Genomic DNA, 19,789 nt, shown 5'->3' with positions numbered 1-19,789 from the left:
AGTTCACCTGTGGGAATTTTGCATAATCCATTCAATCAACCTGCAGGCCTCTTACTTTCCAAGCATGCAGAACGTACTAGCAGACTGCCTGAGCAGGTTATTTTCCAGTCATCACAAGTCATCTCTCTGCCCAGATGTAGCCAGATGCATTTTCCAGCAGTGGGGGACTCTCCAGATAGACCCATCTGCAAACAAGTCCAACAGAAAATGTCACCAGTTCTGCTTCCTGAAAGGCCACACTCTGCACATCACAAACACCTTCTTGCTAACCTGGACAGAGAAGCTTTACTACTCTCTTTTTTGCTTTTTACTATTCTTTACTACTATAGTCCCACTCTTACCAAAAGTGCTGCTAAAGATCAAGTGGGATCATGCCCGGGTTGTATTAATAGCCCCAGAATGGGTCTGCCAACATTGGTACTACACTCTACTTGATCTCTCAGTGGCAACTCCAATCTCAGTCCCATTGCACCCAGAGTTGATGTCCCAAGACCACGGTTGGCTGCTCCACCTGAACCTGTCATCCTTTCATTTAACAGCCTGGAAGCTCAATGGCTAAATCCCAGGGACCAGGCTTGCTTGGACCAAGTTAGCCAGATCTTACTAAGTTGCAGAAAGCCCTCCACCAGGGCTGCCTACCTGTCAAGATGGAAACCGTTCATTATCTGGGCTCGTCAAACCGGAGTCTCGGCAATGCAGTTGTCCATTCAATGTATGCTAAACTATCAGTTGCGTCTGAAACAACAAGGCTTAGCAATTTTCTCTAGTAAAGTTCTCCTGGCAGACATATCAGCTTTCCATCCTCATGTGGATAACTTCCATTTTTTCTGATCAGATTCCTTAAGGGCCTGGAAAGGTTGTATCTCAAATAAGGGAACCCATTCCCCCTTGAGGCTTGAACTTGGACTTGTCAAAGCCTATAGAACCATTATTTGAGCTTTTAGCAACTTGCGTGGTTTTTCTAATAGCTATCACCTCTGCCAGAAGAGAAGGGTCACCGAGCTGCATGCTCTAACTTCCAAATCACCGTATATAGTCCTCTTTAAAGGTAATGTATACTTACACCCTCATCTGACTTCTCTCTAAAGTAGTATCAAATTTTCACATCAAACAATTTACTTACTGATATTTTACTCAAAACCCACATGCAAAAAAGGGACAAGCAACTGCTACATGCATTGGATGTTAGATGAGCACTGGCAATTACATAGACAGAAACCAACCTTTACAGCAATTCACCCACTGTTTGTGGCTATACCGGATAGAATGAAAGACCTTCCAATCTCTTCTCAAAGAATTTCATCTTGGATAATTTCCTGTATCTTTTTAAAAAAGAAAAAAAAAAAGATCTGGCAGTCATTTCTCTGCCCAACAAGCTCACTGCTCATTCCACAAGATTGCAAGCAACCTCAATGGTGTTCCTCGCACAAGTCCATATCCAGGACATTTGGTGTATGACCAGGACAACCTGGTCATGGGTGCACATTTTCACTTCCCATTATGCTATCACCCAGTACTCTAGAGATGATGCCAAATTTGGTTGAGCTGTACTGTCTGTAAAAGCAGCAGTCAGTAAAAGCAGCAAAGTGTCCTGTGGCACCTTATAGGCTAACAGATGTTTTGGAGCATGAGCTTTCGTGGGTGAATACCCATTTCGTCGGATGCATGTCAGTCTGTGTGTACATGAACTCTAAACCCTCCACCTATATAACTGCTTGGGCATCACCAAGAGTTGAATGCACATGTACAATCACTGTTACTAACCTTTTGTAAGTGTTGTCCTTTGTGATGTGTTGCACATGTCCATTCCATGACCTACCCTCATACTCTTCTTTGTTGGGGATTCTGGAAAGAAGGAACTGAAGGGGCTTGGGGTCAGCTGGGTCCTTTATAACAGTGCTGCCAGCGTGCCACAGCAGAGGGCACTTAAGTTGCCCTGGTGGATATCACCACAGGTGATGTGTTGCGGGGGAGGCATGTGGGGTCATGTGCCTCCCTAGATTTACAGAGCATACTCACTGAAAAGTTTCCGGTGACTAGGTTGTGCGAATGCAGAGTGGAAAGAATGGAATGGACACATGCAACATATCTCAAAGAACAGCAGTTATGAAAGGTTAGTAACTTGTTTCTCTCACATTTCTTCAGCACAGGTAGCTGCAAATAACCTCGGCAGTGAAGCATTTAAAAAGTATTTGGTAACTCCAGTGTTCAAAGTCCAAGAGTATGATCTGGAGAATCACATTTGGTCCAGTCAGACGTGAATTATTTACTCATTTTTTTTTAAATTAAATGCTCTGTGGATGACCTGAAACTAAGACATCCACCATGAATGAATTTGGACATTGTGTCAAGAGTATTATAGCTGTGCTGTGACAGCCTAAAGCCCAGAAGGAACAGAATTTGTTCAGATTTAGTTTTGTGAATGTTGCATTTTGGATACAGTTGATAGATTATTCAAAAAAAGAGTCATTGAATCGACCTGGTTTGTTTATCCTACCATCCAAATATTTTGTATACAAGTTCTCTTTCTGTAGCTGTCATGATTCAGGAAAGCAAAGATGCAGATCCTGCTGAATGGTTCTTGAAAATGTTTTGACATTATTTAGCAATATTTGTTTTCTTTCCTCTTGCAAATCATGGAACAGCGAGAGCTGCCTGTGCTTTTGGTTAATGAGGTGAGTAGTGTACGTGGTGTGCTGGAGGCTCATGTGGAATTCTTGAAGAAACACTTTCACCTTATCACCATGAAGGAATTTCTCAAAAACAAAACACATTGGAGCAAAAAGGTACAAGCTATTTATTTGTGGTGGCACAAACCAATCATTGACCAGGAACTCCTTGAGAGCCTGCTTGACTTGAAGGTGATTGCAAATTCAGTGTAGGAATGGATCACTTGGATCTGAAACTAATCTCTAACTTTGGAGTGAAAATGGCTAATGCTCCACATGCTGTTTCCAGCTCCACAGCAGACAGTGGAATGGCTTTGCTGCTGGCACCTGCTAAAAGACTGGTGGAAGGTAACATTTAAATCTTATGCATCTCTCACGCTAACTTGAATTTTCCTAGAACTATTCCCATTGCAATAAACTGTGAATGTTTAAATCCCAGAAAATGTATTTGGATGATGAAGAATAGCATTTAAAATACTAAAACCTCATTGTCTTTAATAGTGAGGGCTAGTTTGGCAGATTGTCTATGTTTATAACACATTATCCAGTTGAAACTTGGTTGAAAAATCTTTGAGGAAAATGTCACCGGGTTCTGTTTTAAGTGATCCCAGTGTCAATTTGTAGTCTATGGGCAGGGCTCACTATTCACACTAGCATCTGGATTTACATCTCCAGACAAAGTACAGACATAGATTTCATGCCCTTTCCCCACAATGTATTTTCAATACTTGACAATATTTTAAGTTGTCCAATGTTTGGTGGTGTTGCAGGGGGCAACAGTTGGTGTTCGTTTGCCCGGTGTGCATATCCCCAGTGACCACACCGGAGTGGAGAAGCAAGTGTCTTTATTTGAATTCAAATAAGGTGCCGGGAGATATACAAATCTCAAATCCTGCACAAATTACTATCTTCTTCCCTTCCCTATATACCCTACTTGTTTACAGAGATGTTCACAGGTGCTACAATCGATCATTTACAATTCATTAACTACCGGATTCTTTAATTAACTACATCCTCTTCCCACAATACAGAACCCCCTTTGATTAATCACATCTTATACCATAAACAAAGGAACAAAAGAAAAATAATAAATGATTACATGTACTCATGCTAACTTTAAAGGAACATATTGTTTAGCTTGAAGGGCAATCATAGGCCTGAGAATGTAAACTTTTGACCCCATGCCATATTGCCAGTTACTTGGAGCCTTGCACCCCCCAACAATCCCCCTTTGAGAATACTCATATTTGAGTTTTCTCATATTCATTACTTAGAATAAGATCAAAGGGCAAGCCACCCGACGCTGGCAGCGAGACCGCCCTAAGGGGGTACATTTCTGTTGGCTGACGAAGGGCAGAAAGACAACTTTTACAGCATGGAAATCCTATCTGAAGGCCACAGCAAAAGAGCAAACCAATTGCTACCACCACTAGCAGGGAGGTAAAAATGCTTTTAAGCCACCCAAACCAATTAGCAAAAGCCCAAGAACCCCACCAATCATTGTCACTATTTTGCATTATGTGAGTGACAATGTCACGCAACTTAGCCAGTCTACTCTCGATACTTTGGCTGTGATCAGAAAGGTTAAAGCAACAGAGACCCTTAAATTCCTCACAGCCATGATTATGCCTTAAGAGGAAGTAGTCTATTGCAGCGCGGTTTTGGAGCACCCCTTCTCGGACCCCTGTGAGTTCCGAGGCCAAGTCAGAGATTAAAGTGGAAGTTAGGTTAATGGACTTGGCGAGGGCACAGGCCACTTTAGCAAGCTGGAGCTCTGCATCTAAGGCCAGGCCTGGGTCTCCGACCAATGAAGTAGCAAGGGCTATGGCCTGAGATTTAGACACCAGATTTACCTTAGAATCACATGTTTCGTCCAGAGGCTGGCCACACCGAGCCCTCTGGGCTCGGGTAGGTCCAGGAATTTTTAAAACTAGAGCATGGCCAGGGACAACCCCCATGGTTAATCGTCCGAGAGAACAAGGGCCTCCCGAACTGTTAGCTGGGACATAGGTAAATGCGGTTAGTCCGCAGAGCAAAAACCACCCACGGGGAAGGTATAAGTGTGCATACAAATAAGAAGTTGGGGTTGGAGAAACAGAACAATTCATCTCATGGTTGGTTAAATTAGTACCAACCTTTTGTGCCCCTACAATAGTAAAACAGAAAGTAGCATTTGAGGACACGGCCATTAGTCTAATTTGAAGGCGATGCTGGTTTGTATAGGGCTTAGGACTGGAGCTAGAGCCAAATTGAGATAGATGCCCAGCTGTCAATTTAATATTGAAACCAGGAAGTTCAGTATATTTGTGAATTTCTTGCAAGGGCATAGCCACCCCCACAAAACAAGTAGTAAATACAGACCCTAAAATGTAACCACTCCCTACACAAAAGGTGGGAAGAATTAGAGGCTGTGACAGCTAAAAGGGCCCACCAGTTATTTTCCGGGGAGCGGAAGGATAAAGGGGCCAGCTGTCCAGAAACAGTAAACACCCATACAAGTATTAAAAACATGGCCAAATTAGAGTTATTTGCATTTAAATAATAACTTGAGTCCCAAATCTTCCGATGCTCCGGTTCCGGTAGGCTGAACCGTACACTGCTCGGGGTCTGGATTCTGCGGTGGAGGTACAGCTTTTAGTCGGGAGTAGTGAATCCAGCTCGTGTCCCTCTACTTTAGCCACCGTGTGGGAAACCAGTAAGACGAGATAGGGTCCTTTCCACTTTTCCCGGAGGGGTTCATCCTTCCAGGTACGGACGAGGACGAAGTCACCAGGCTGTAGGGAATGGACAGGTGCATCCAAAGGGAGTGGCTGAGAGTCCCTCATGTACCTGTGAAGGGAACATAAAACAGCAGACAGAGAACACATATACTGAGACAAATATCCACACCCAACCTCCCATTCCCCTAGCAGGATCGGGGTACCATTCATAGGCCATGCCCTTCCAAACATAATCTCGAAGGGGCTTAAACCAGTTCTACCCTTAGGAAGAGCCCGAATGCAAAGTAAAACCAAAGGTAGGGCATCGGGCCACTTTAAAGACGCTTCCTGACATATTTTGGCTAGGTGCCTTTTGAGTGTCTGATTAGTGCGTTCTACCACTCCACTGGCCTGTGGCCTCCAAGGGGTGTGGAGTTTCCAGTTGAGCTGGAGGATATCCGAGACATTCTGGACAATTTTTGAGGTGAAGTGTGTTCCCTGGTCAGACTCCATCCATCGAGGCAGGCCAAATCTAGGAAAAATCTCTTTAACAAGTTTAAGAGCCACAGTCTTAGCAGTGTTATTTCGGCAGGGAAAAGCTTCAGGCCACCCACTGAAACGATCCACCAGGACAAGGAGGTATCTATACCCCTGGGCTCGAGGAAGTTCGGTGAAGTCAATTTGCCACACTAGCCCGGGGCCCGGAGTGGGTTCTAGGGTAGCTGGTATAACTGGATTCCCTGGTCGAGGATTATTTTTCTGGCAAGTAAGGCACTCCGCAGATATTTGGGACACTAGGGACCGAAGTCCTGAGGTGATGAAATACTTTTGTGTGAGCTGAGTCAAAGCTTCCCTGCCCGCATGAGAGGTCTGGTGTAGTTTTTGTAATACTGGTCGCATCATACACTTTGGTAACAAGACCTTTCCCTCCGTGGAACGGAACCATCCTTTTTCCTCCTGAAGCCCAAGAGATTCAGCCCACTCTAACTCCTCACTCGTATACTGCGGGGTAGGGAGGTCCCCTAGTGATGGAATCAAGGTGTGGAGATGGACACCCTCGGCTAATCCCGGTTCTAAAGTGGCAGCCCGCTTGGCTTCTCTATCCACCCTAGCGTTGCCTCGGTTAATACTGTGATCCTCCTTTTGATGAGCCTTGCAGTGCATTACTGCTACCTGTAAGGGGAGTTGTACGGCTTCCAAAAGCTGAAGAACCTGTAACTCGTGCTTGACCGGAGAGCTCTGAGCCGTCAGTAATCCCCTTTGTTTCCACAGACCTGCGTGGGCATGCAGCACACCAAAAGCATATTTAGAGTCCGTGAAGATATTAACTCTTTTCCCTTTTGACAATTCAAGTGCACGAGTTAAAGCCACTATTTCAGCTAGCTGGGCTGAGGTCCCGGGGGGCAGGCTTTTTGCCTCCACAGTTTCATGGAGAGACACAACAGCATAGCCCGCCCTTCTAAGTCCATTTATAACAGTGCTACTGCCATCCGTGTACCACTCATAGTCTGCATTAGGGAGAGGGTGATCTTTCAAATCCTGACGGCTGGAATACTGGGCATCTATAACTTCCAAGCAGTCATGTTCTTGGCCCTCTGTTTCTGGCAGCAGGGTGGCCGGGTTAAGGGAGGGGCAAGCCTGCAGGGTAACTTCGGGGTTCTCTAAGAGCTTAGCCTGATACCGGGCTAGCCGAGCTTGGGTGAGCCAGAGACCCCCTTTGTGTCCAGTAAGGCGTGGACCATATGAGGAATATACACTTGCACAGCCCCTCTCCAAAGTCAGTTTCTCTGCTTCCTTTAACACCAGAGCTGTAGCTGCAACTGCCCGTAAGCATGACGGCCACCCCTTAGCACCCTGATCCAATTGTTTGGAGAAATAAGCCACTGGACGTTTCCAAGAGCCCAATAACTGTGTAAGTAGTCCCAGGGCCACCCCTCTTCTTTCATGTACATACAATTGAAAGGGCTTAGAAAGATCGGGCAGACCCAGGGCTGGGGCTTCCATCAGTTTTCCTTTTATTAAGGTAAAGGCATTATTTGCCTCTGTTGTCCAGAAAAATGGTTCCTGATCGGTCCCTTTAACACATTCATACAGTGGCTTAGCTAGCAGTCCAAAATCTGGAATCCATATGCAGCAAAATCCTGCCATTCCCAGGAATGCTCTAAGCTGCTTGCAATTCCAGGGAGTAGATCTGGAAGCCTAGGTAACATACTTCAGGGAGGGCAATTTGGGCTTTATTTCTTGACACGCGATACCCCCACAGCCCGAGAAAGTTTAAAAGACTTACGGTTGCCTGGAGACATACTTCTAGCCCCACTGCTGCTATTAATAAATCATCAACATACTGCAGGAGAAGGACTTTGTTTTCATTTTCCCATTCTTCCAAGTCCCGAGATAAAGCTTGGCCGAAGAGAGTGGGGGAGTTCTTAAATCCTTGTGCCAGCACCGTCCAACACAGCTGTCTTTTATTCCTGTTTGCGTCTTCCCATTCGAAGGAGAAAATTTCCTGGGACTGGGGGTCCACCGGAATCGTGAAGAAGGCATCCTTTAAATCAAGAACTGAGAAACATGAATACTGTCCCCCCACAGAGGCTAGCAGCGTGTATGGGTGTAGAGTACCTGATCTTTTGCCTCCTTAGTGGTAGGATCCTGCTCATGTCTCCGTTCTGGCTCTGCCCGTGCTTTAGCTAAAACCTGGTCCCGCTCCACCTCGAAGAGGAGTGTTTGTAAAAGTACCTGGCAGTCATCCCAGTCAGGTTTATGACTAACCAGACAGCCTTCAAAAACTGAGATAAATCGGGAGGGGTTGGTTGAGAATTCCCCTGCCTGCGCTTTAAAAGCCGCTAGATCCACAGGATTAAAAGGTTCAGTAATCAAAGGGTACAAACCTGTGGAGGGCTCAATTGGCAGGGCTGAGGGGAATTTGTCATCATACAGTGGGGATGCTGTGGCCGAATGTGACCCCTCTCCTGCTATTACAGTAAATAATGAGTTTTAAACATTTTCACAACTTTTTCCTAAGCCTGTTGGAATCAAATTACACTGCTTCAAAATATCAGTTCTGTTCCATAATGACATAAATATCTGACCATACATATGCTCATTCCATTTACCAGTTCGCTGACAAAATAAGAGAAGTTGGAGGATCTTATTATAATTAATCGAACCCTCCGGTGGCCACCGTTCCTGATCCTCCAGCTGGTATTGAGGCCAGTCTATTGTACAATATCTTTTTAGTTTACCTTTAGTTAGTGGATCCATTCCAAAGATTTTCCAATTAACCAGAATGCAACCAGAATGCATTCTAAAGGCGTGCACGCTACCTTATCCTGTAACTGCCCCTGCCCCATTTCCTTACAGGGAGACCCTGGGCATCCCCAGGTCCTAACAGATGACAGATTAAACCCTTTAACTTATATCCTACCTTATCCCCGAGACCGGTTCCTCACCGTCGCTCGGGACCAAAGCTTCTCCACCTTCTGGGGCGTTGCACTGTTGTGCCTCCCGGGGTCGACTGTACCAGACTTCGCTGAGGCCCCCGGTGAAAGCACCGGTGCGCGCTGGGCATCAGCGATTGTCTCAATCCGTCTGCCACCAGAGAGGGTCCAGGCAAGGCTAATTTTCAGCCTCAGACCTCCTGGCTGGCTCGCCAAAGCTGTTGCAGGGGGGCAACAGTTGGGGTTCGTTTGCCCGGTGTGCGTATCCCCAATGACCACACCAGAGTGGAGAAGCAAGTTTATTTGAAATCAAATAAGGCACAGGGAGATATCAATCTCAAATCCTGCACGAATCACTATCCGTTGCCATGTCTTATATACCTTACTCGTTTACAGAGATGTTCACAGGTGCTACAATTCATCATTTACAATTCATTAACTACTGGATCTTTTAATTAACTATATCCTTAACCCATACTACTGACCCCCACCCCTTTGATCGATTACATTTTGTACCATAAACAAAAGAACAAAAGAAAATGATAAATGATTACATATACTCATGCTAGCAGCATGTGAGAGAGTCATTATTTTCTGTGTTCTGCAAATAAAGATAACTTTAGTTTACTCTATAACCAGAATTAGAGGTTAATTGATAATCTAGGGTTCTTTAGGTAAATTACTGACAAATGCTCTCAAAGAAAATAAGTCTCCTTTCCAGGGAGAGCAGGAGAGGTGAACATGATAAGTTGTTGTTGTTTTAACTAACATCCAATATTATTCTCCATTAATAACACCAAATCCTGTATTACTACTATAGTATTCTGACCAGGGCTGTAGAATGGGGTGCTCATTTAAGGAGCAGAACACAGCTAGGCATTCATTCTTCAAATGGCTTTAACGGCACAATACATATTGTGACAAAGCTCTGTCCTTGATGCCATGGGTCCTGCATTTCCTGGCAGATTTTGCTAGCCTCAGAGGCTCACTGTGACCCTCCACATAGCCCTTCTCTCTCTAGAGGCAAGGGTCACAGCTTACTGAGCAATTTTCATCATAGGCCAATAAGGGGGGTGAGGAGAAGCAACCCTCCCTTGCACAGTCTCTGTTATCTCCCAGTCTCAGTGATTAATCAGGGAGCGGACAGGGGAACCCAGGCCCACCCTCTACTCCAGGCTCCTGCCCAAGGACCCTAAAATTAGCAGATATGGCAGCTGACTTTTTGGAAATAGGACATATACAATTCCCTGGGTCACTTCCCCACAGCAGCCCCCACTGAATATCTCCTTCACCATTACCTCAGGGCCTCCTTCCTTGCACCTGATATGACTTTGTACTGCTTTATTATTATTTATTGTTCCTATAACTCCTAACACACACACCTCACTGACTAACTGGGAGGCTTTTAACTAGTTCCAGCCAGCCCTTGATTGGCTTCAGATGTCCCAATCAATCTAGCTGTCTCCACTGCCTTCTAGAAGGATCTTAACTGGCCCCAGGTGTCTTGATTAACCTGGAACAACTGCCATTTTGTTACCATGGTCCTATTGGCATCCAGCGGGGGTGGGCGGGCGAAGCCCGCCCAATTCTAAAGGGCCTCCTCCCAGCCTAAGGGGAGGACCCACAGGTCTGGGACACCAAGTAATTACGGGGGACAACTAATGAAAAAACAGGATCGGGAGTGAGGTCATAGGGCTAAACGAAGGGAACCCGATGGGGACACCGAGCAGAGAACCCCGGACAACGCCCACTGCTCCTCGAAGGCGTCAAGGGAGCCAGTGGACGCCGCCCAGAGGAACTCTGCCCGGATGCGTGAGCAGACGGAGGAACGGAAATAGGCCCTACAGTCGCAGGAAATCCCGTCGGCCAACCTCCTCTCCCTGGTGTTGTAGATGGCCAGTTTGGCCAGGGCCAAGAGGAGGTTGAGAAGGAGATCCCGCGACTTTGTGGGGCCACGGATGGGGAGCGTGTAGATAAAAAGGTGAGGGGAAAAGTGCAACCAAAAACGCAGGAAAATATTCAGGAGGAGCCGGAACAGGGGCTGCAACCTGGCACACTCCAAATAAACGTGCGCCAAGGTCTCCTCACCACAGAAAGGGCAGGTGCCAGGGACAGATGTGAACCGCGCCAAGTACACGCCCGTGCTCACGGCTCCGTGAAGAAGCCGCCAACTGATATCCCCGGCGGGCCTCGGGACCAGGGCAGAGCACAAGCTGGCCCACCGGGGCTCCTCACCCTCGAGAGGCGGCAGGAGGTCCCGCCATTTGGTATCGGGGCGGGACGCGAGGGTGAGGTAGTGAAGGGTATGGAGCATGAGCGAGTACAGATGTTTCCGTGGCGCGGTCTGGAACAAAACCGGCTGCAGATCATGCAGCTGGCTGGCAGTGAAAGGGTGAGGGGACCGATTGGGTCCACGGGGCAGGGGCCCGATCAAAATGTCCACGGGGCCTGGGGTGGAGTTGTTACCATGGTACCAGGGATTTGTTTAGCCTGGGGCTAACATACCTGTTCCTCACTACTTTACTGTAGTGATCTGGCCTTGCCCCATCACAATATGCTAACAAACCTTTGTTTAAGTTTGTTAGCATATGTATTGTGCTGTTACCTTGGTCAGGAGTCCTGAGGGGGAGAGATGGAAGGTGTTTAAACAATGTTTTTTATTCTGTTTCTCCCTATTGGTCTAAATTAGCAATGACATCCATACTGCATCACATCTAGTCCAAATCATTAGAGGAATGCCTCTGCTTGCACTGACCAGAGGATGTTTGGATTCTGATGTCAGCCCAGTTCTGCAGCCTGATAGGAATCAGGTGTTGTCCCCAGTGTAAACAGAATTCTTCTTTGCATCCAAACTAGTCTAACATGCATTTTGTTAACTGGAACTGGAGCAGCAAAACAAAGAAAACAAATGCCTCATTTTCCAGTTTTGTGGGTGAGAGAACTATAAGTGAAGATTATAATGCCGGACACTGACAGCCTAAAACCAGCTGCCTCAGGAATCTGCCAAGAACTTTACTGAAAAATACGTTCCTCATCTTAGCAATGGAGCTAAGACTTATCACACATCTGCCCACCTTTATTCAAATGAAGCTCCTTCTGATCTGACAGCTCAGACATTGTCAGTTTAATCCAGAACAATTGCAAACTTGGAACCTAATCCTGTAAACCCTTAATCATTTGATTAGTCCCATTGAAGACAATGGGACTATCTGCTTGACTATGGACCACTTCTGTGGACCAGTAAGAGTTTCAGGAGTCTGTTCCTGTAAAGGAAGTTGAATCCCCCATTGAAATGCAATATTTGGGTACAATACCATAGAGCAGTTTAGGATACAGTTCTACTTAACTTTTGTCTTTTAATAAGTCATACATATGCTGAAATGGCTCCTCACCCAACTCCCACATTCCATATAAACAGACTGAATACTACATAATTTGGGGGAAGTGAGTAGTTAAGCATGTTGATGTTTCTATATTCAAATGGAGGTGCCAAAGAGGATGGGAAGAGTGTGGGGCCCCCAACCTGGGGGCAGGGTGGAGGTGTCACATGGAGGGTCATGTGAGGAAGTCACGTGCCCCCACTTGTGTCCCCCCCATGAATGCAGTACTGGCAAGAAATGATCTCTACTTGCACTATGGTGTCTGTGTATTACTTTTTTGGCAAGGGCATATGCAGGTCAAAGTCTGGGAGAGACTTCCTAAGGGGCAACAGTCTTTCTGTGTTAACTGGAGAATCAACAGGGCAGGGTATAGGTTCCCAGCACAGCAGGGAAAGCTGATATTTTCAAGATTCAAACTGGATACTGGGAAGAGGCGAGGGAGGGGGGAAAAAGAGAGCAAAGCCCATTAAAACAGTGTCTTTCTATTCTTAATTATTATTTAACATTTATGTTGTAGTAATGCCATATTCTAGCATTTTGTTGCACTATCTTGAAACAAATCAATTTCTCATTCAATATTTTTCATTTTAGGCTGTCAGATTGCAGTTTCCCCAGACACTGAGTGTTTTGCTGCTGACTGGCTGGGAGATGAAGTCACTGGGGCTACTCTTGGTATCATTGGAATGGGCAGCATTGGGTATAAGGTTGCACTGAGGGCCAAAGCTTTTGAAATGAAAATTCTGTATCACAACAGGAACTAGAGGTAAAAATAAACTTGATCCCCATTAAAGCAGAATATATTTTTCACTTCTTTATAATTATATACCAGTAGTTAATTTTTTTAAAACATCGCCAGTCTTTTCTAGGAAGTGTGTAATTGTAGTATTTTCATTTAGAGAGAACAGATGCTTCTGTGATTATAGCAAAGAATTGCGATGTAAGGGGGAGAGGCCAAGAGTTTAAGAAATGATTGATTGCTATAAGTTAGGCTCCTAAAACCATGTTTAAACACCTAAATGTGGACTTAGACATTTTTTTAAATCTTGGCTCTGTCGGTAGCTTGCTGCAGAGGTGGCCAGCGGAATTAAAACAGGGGACTGAAAGTTTTTTTCCAGTTTCTTTATGCTAATTTTTTTAATTGGAAATTCTGGTCTTATTTCCCTGAAATTCTATGGATAACTGGAGAACTAGGAGGATTATGTCATTACAAGAAAAAAATAAGCTGAATAACTGAGAGGTGATTACATTTTCAGTCAGTCTGTTTAAAACTCTTTTGGTGAAAGCCTTGTCCCATTGACATCAGTGAGAATTTTGCTGTTGATTTCAGTGGGGTCAGGATTTCACCCTTTCTTTGTAACACTGTTTAACTCAAATTTCTGAGCAACACATGGGAGGAAGGAGGTCTTTGTCATTAAAATTCAGCACTTTTGCCCTTTTAGCTACAGGATGAGAATGCACAACGTACATTTGAGACTTCTAAGGTCTTGTCGACACTGGAATTTCACTCATCAGTGGCCAGCAGCTGGCATAGCTGTTCCTGTGCTTCTGGTATAATGGCAGTGCTGCCATAAGCCATGATTTTCACCACTGCAGCTTTACCCCATTTCAAACTGGGGTAAGCTGCACTGGTGCAAATTTCACCTTATGGTGGTTTTGCCTGCCTATAATAGAGGTTTGCTACAGTGCAGGTTTGCTCTTAGCTGGCCACAGATTACTTGTAACTGAGACAAATCCCAGTGTAGATGAGGCCAAAGTCTTTCAACAAAACCAGAGATAACCATGTGTGACATTCCTAATATTTCTAAAGTAAAAAAACCAAGCAGAAAAAATGACCCGAGGGGCAGGGGGGAACCACCTTGTAGGCCACCTTTTATATATCATAAAGAGCAAAAAAAGGCATAGGCCTATTTTTTTATTTCCTCTGCAGGTCACCATTAACTTAGAATCCAAATTGGTAGCACAATTTGCCTACCCAGGTTGTTGTGAAGCTTAATTCTTGTTTGTAAAGCAATTTGAGATCCTTGGATGGAAGATGCAATAGAAGTGAAAATCAGTATTCTGAAGTACCTTTAAAATTTCATTTTTATCAAAGAGTAAAAGTGTATCTAGCTATTCAAGTAGTATATGTTTGTGCTGGGTGAGACCCAAATAAACATCCTGAAAACTTTAGTGGAGTTTTGTTCAACTCCTATCTCATTTGCATTCTGGTTGTTGACTTAGGCAGCAGGAGAAATTTAATCTATGGGTTAGAAAAAACACGTGATCAACTGTGACATTGCAGTTACAGGGTTTTGTCCCTGCTCAAGAATGTCTTTTTGTAGCATACATTTTTATCCGACTCTTTAGTTCTTCATTCATCTTCACTCACCAGTATAAGAAGAAGTTTTTCCAAAAGCACCTAGTGGATTTAGGAGCACAAATCCCACTGAAAGTCAATGGGACTCATGATCCTGACTTTCACAGGTGCTTATGAAAAGCTATTCTTTAGTTCCCAAACTACAACTGGGAAGTTTATTAAGAGTAGGATTGAGTCATATAATAGTTCTGCATTGTAAAAAGTTTAAACTAAAAATATCTCTATATCTGAATCATGGAGCATCACTGAACAGTCCTACTTGCCCAAGGAACTCTTTTGCCACTTCCATCCTTCATAAAAAGAGCCTTATTGAAGGATGGTCAGGAGATCAGGACCACTCAATACACATGTGCCACTGAAAACCTAGGAGACAGACTTCTTTTACCTCTGCTTTGCCACAAGTTTCACCTTCCAGAGGAAATTAAGCCTACAAATGGCTGGCAAATCCATTCCCCCTTTGCGACTGTGCACTCTGCTGAAACCGCATCACTCGTTAGTTTGGTTACCAGTGATCCTGGGGAGATAGTTCCCAAACTACAACTAGGAAAGTAAAGTACCATTGGGAGTAACATAAGTTAGAAATGTAACATTTCCATGACCAAGACTGCCTCTAATGCAACATGATTCTTATTTCTCATCAGAACTGAGGAAGAGGAACAGGCTGTTGGTGCCATTTATTGTACAAAGATAGAAGACTTGCTCCAGCAGTCAGATTTCATGATGCTGGTCATGAGCCTGACACCACAGACACACAAACTGATTGGGAAAAGGGAGTTAGAGCTGATGAAACCCACTGCTACTCTCATTAACATCAGCAGAGGTAGGGTACAGTGTAATGGTCCTATTGCACAACCCCTGTCTTCCAGAGTGTAGTACCAAATAGCACTGGGGAGTATAACTGGTGTACCAAGGACCCCCAGGTTCTCAAGGGTATGTCTGCGTGGCAATGTAAGCCCAGGCCTAGCAGAACTCGAGTTAGTAGAACCTGGGTTTGTTAACTTAGGGCTTGAGAATTTACACTGATTGGTAACTCCAGGTTAAGAATTGTTGAACTCTGGGGCTCAGCCTGGGGCTCCAGCACCGACACTGCATTATATGGTTCCAAGTCCAACCATCCATATCCAAAACTTCCTCGCAGCCTCTCAAAATGTGGCTGCTCTAGCCCTTTATTTGTGATGCAGTGTAGGAAAACCAGTCTGTCCACCAAACTTGACTGTCCAGAGGATCAAGAAAGTCAGCCTGTGAGATTGTGGGATACGTTTGGCAGACTCCCAGAGCATGAGCCCAGTGGGATTGCGTCTATACTGCAAAGCAATAGGACTTGACCCATGGGTCACAGCTTCAGTCACGCTTGGACCTTCCACCTCAATGGGGTCCTGGGACCCTGGATCAGAGCCAGAGGTTAACTTGATTTGTGTGTAGACAGAAGGTGGGTTAAGCTTGAGCCTGAGTTTGAACTTTGGGCTTACATTCCTGGAGGCTTCCCCCCCAGCCCCTATCTCCAGGGGGATGACTGGGTTCAAATGAAAAACTTTTGGTTTGTGTGTGTTATGGAATGAGAAGGAGCAGAGATATTGGGAACTGGGATGGTACTGTCCATTTGAGGGTGGTGGCTGTCTAGGGAAGCTGTAAGAACTAACTGGAATGGTGCATGACACTGCTGCTAGGATTGAAACTATGATGACCTTAAGTAATGGCTGTCTAGATGTCTCTCTGTCTCTCCTCCCGCCCTCTCCCAGGGTAGAATTTTTTCAAAAGTTTGATAAAACTTCATTTGGCTGTTTTTGGGTTTTGAAGTGACTGAAAATATTGTGCCTTAAATATATAAATAAATAAAGGTTGTCAGATGCTCTTTTACACCCTAATAATTCACATTAGATTCAAATATGCAAATGCAGCATGTGTGTAGTCTTCAGTGAAGCATATGAGTTGATTAATGTATACAATCATTATGAATTGGGCAGTATACAATTTATTATGTTCTTATCTACTCATTTCCTTACTTTTAGGTGCTTGAGTATTGTAAATGATGTGGTGACAGTGTTCTGACCTAAAAACCTTAGCAGCTTTTTACATTGAAGTTTCTGAAATATTTTACAGTATTTAAATTTATGCAATGTAATACTATAGATGTATATAGACTGTTAACTATATACAGTAAAACAAACTGTTATATATGTATGTGCCATGGGGATAGAGTAACAGTTGCTGTAGTAACCAGAATTTAGAATTTCCTGACTCTGGTCCATGACTCTTAACCATAATACCACTCAAGAGGCACTGGTGGAAGCTCTTCAGACTGGCGTTATCAAGGCTGCAGCTTTGGATGTCACTAACCCTGAACCACTGCCCAGGTACACAGCCGTGTGTATTTATCAAAAAATATTTAAAATAACAGAACAAGAAATAAGTACTCAAAAAGGCACAACAGGTGGGAATTTGGCAGAGGTTGGAGATTGACACAGATGGCTGCCCTCTGTGTCTGAATTTAGCATTCTATCATGTTATGCACTATGACTGGGAACAGGTCGGAATGCAGAGTTGACTGGTAAATTCAAACACCAAAGGCAGTAAGTAGCAGGAGGGCAGTGCATGTGCCAAGCTAAGTCCTTTGGCCAATGCCTACCACAGAATCACAGCATGAAGCATCACCAGCTGTGGTTCCAGACTCTTTACCTGAAGGGAGAAAACACGCATCCCAGGGCAGTAGAAATGATGGTGATGGGTAGACACTGGATGAGCCACCACTGCTCAGACTACCTTCAGCAGCCTCACTTCTCCACTTCCCCGTACGTCTGTCTCCTCAGTACAACATAGTTTATTTTACTGACGTTTTGCGGGTCTCTTGGTCTTTAACTTCTAAAAACAATAAAGCTGCTAGAACTACACCTCATGGAATGAATTGGCCCATATGACTTTTTAGAGCACTAAACAAAAGGGCAGAGATGTCGATTATCTGAGTCATGTAGATGAAGTCTATGGCATCACATAGGATTAATCCTTCCCTCCCAATGTGTCACAGATTGCTGCCTATAGCAGAAAATCAGTTTCTGTGCTTCCACGAAGGAATGATACAAAAATCTTAAAACATTCCCATTCAGTTAGCACCCAAAACAAACTAAACTCGATTCACAAAGCTCTTACGCAGACACTTACATGTCACTAACATTGATGAGATTAAACAAGTTCATACATTTAAGAACATGCTTAAAGGCTTTGCTGAAGCAGGGCCTTTATTAATTAGGATAATGCCAGTAGCTATCTTAACCACACCTGGCTTTTTTTTATTCCTTTTTTTTGCAGAGATCATCCATTATTAAAACTAAAGAACATTCTTATAACTCCTCACCTTGGCAGTAAAACAGACAAGAGCACTCGCACGATAACAGAGGAAGCAGTTGCAAATATACTGGCAGCTCTTAATGGTCTCCCTATCCCCAATGAAGTGTTTCTCTAGCTGAGATATATTAAAGGACACAGCTATAAAAGAACATTATTCTACAACTCTCCTTACAGGAATGAAGACTTGCTACTACAGATGTGTGAAACCTTTGACTTGAACCTCAACCTCAGCCTTGATTTTGGTTTGCAAATAAATAATAGCTCTTATATCGCATTTTCATCAGTAGATCACAAAGTACACTCCACAATTGAGGTCAAAATCATTACTCCCATTTTACAGATTGGGAAATTGAGGCACAGAGAGGAGAAATGACTTGCCCAAGGTCACCCAGAAAGCCAATGGCAGAGCCAGGAACAGAATGCAGATCTCTTCAGTCCCAGTCTAGTGTTCTATCCTCTTGTCCTAAATGTAGATACAACTGTAAATGGTTTCCATATCTTATTGTTCGCTTTGTAATTTGTCACAGCTGGACACAGGCTAAATGGATCTATGAAAACATTGACTGCTGCTGATTGTTGGTGTGTTTATAGTTCTAACGATGTTCTCTGGGGGAGATTAAATAGGGCACTCACATAATATTGTCTAATATGTTAATTAGCTTACTTCCAAGTCTGGTGAATATGCCAGACCCTGTTGAAACCCCACCTAGTCTGTCATTTTGCACTGTTTTTTTAATATGGTAGAACAAGTTTATTCAAATCCAAACTTATCTAAATTTTAGAGCCATCAAAATATTTACTCCAGGAGACTTCAATTGCCATTTTAAATTTATATTACACGAGATAAAATTTCCCAAATTATGCCAATCTCAGAGACTTTAAGAAATAGTATTTCCATAGAAGAGAGAGGCAATTAAGGCCTTTCAACGGGGAAATGCAGCTGGCTTTGATGGGTTTAGCACTGAATTTTATATGTCAGCTCTTAAAGAAAATGTTTTATAAAGGCTTGCAAGAAGAAACAACTCCAATCCGCACTAGCTGAGGCTTAAATAATACTTACTCATAAACCAGGAAAAGACACTCCATTACATGTCTTCTACATACCAATAGCCATACTTAATAAAGATATGAAAATATTGGCCAATACCCTCATGCTTGGATTAGAGAGCTCTCTCTCATAATTCAATATTGTCCACAATTAATTAACACAGACAGAGGCTTCGTGCTCATCTACAGATTGTTCAGTAATCTCAGAAGATTTTTTTATCTAATTCATTATTCAGTGTCACCAAAACCCTCACCCATATAATATCTATGGAGACATAAAAAGCCTTTTCATAGATCAGCCTTCTTTTTAGTTATTACATCAATTTGACCTTGGCAAAATGTTGATTAGAACTCTGAGCCCCAAAAAATCATCTCCTTCTGCCTCGTTTATAGACAATAGCTAGAGACATCTCCTCTCCCTAGTGATGTTTGTTCTTGTTATTGAATATCAAAGATTTTTAGAAGCAGTAAACAAACTAAATGCATACAGATTGGCAAGACAGAGAAAGAAGTTGTGCTATATTGGGTAGGCAACCTATGACACGCGTGCTGAAGGCAGCATGCAAGCTGATTTTCAGTGGCACTCACACTGCCTGGGGCTTGGCCACCAGTCTGGGAGGCTCTGCATTTTAATTTAATTTTAAATGAAGCTTCTTAAACCTTTTAAAAACCTCATTTACTTTACATAAAACAATAGTTTAGTTCAGGTTGTTTACCTGCTGCATCCGCAGGTTTGGCCAATTGCGGCTCCCAGTGGCCGGTGTTCGCCATTCCAGGCCAATGGGGGCTGCGGGAAGCAGCGCGGGTCGAGGGATGTGCTGGCTGCCACTTCCCGCAGCCCCCATTGGCCTGGAGCAGC

General features: G+C 44.0%; 1 pseudogene; it reads left to right on the top strand.

The window, feature by feature from the left end:
- Positions 1-2,636: 2,636 nt before the first annotated feature.
- LOC127045608 (glyoxylate/hydroxypyruvate reductase B-like) lies at positions 2,637-19,745 on the top strand (annotated as a pseudogene).
- The last annotated feature ends 44 nt before the right edge of the window (positions 19,746-19,789 follow it).

The sequence above is a fragment of the Gopherus flavomarginatus genome, chromosome 2 (assembly GCF_025201925.1).
Source record: "Gopherus flavomarginatus isolate rGopFla2 chromosome 2, rGopFla2.mat.asm, whole genome shotgun sequence".
In the NCBI taxonomy this organism is placed as follows: Eukaryota; Metazoa; Chordata; order Testudines; family Testudinidae; genus Gopherus; species Gopherus flavomarginatus.
The sequence above is the reverse complement of the archived record's forward strand: the minus strand, read 5'-3'. Positions and strand labels throughout refer to the sequence as shown.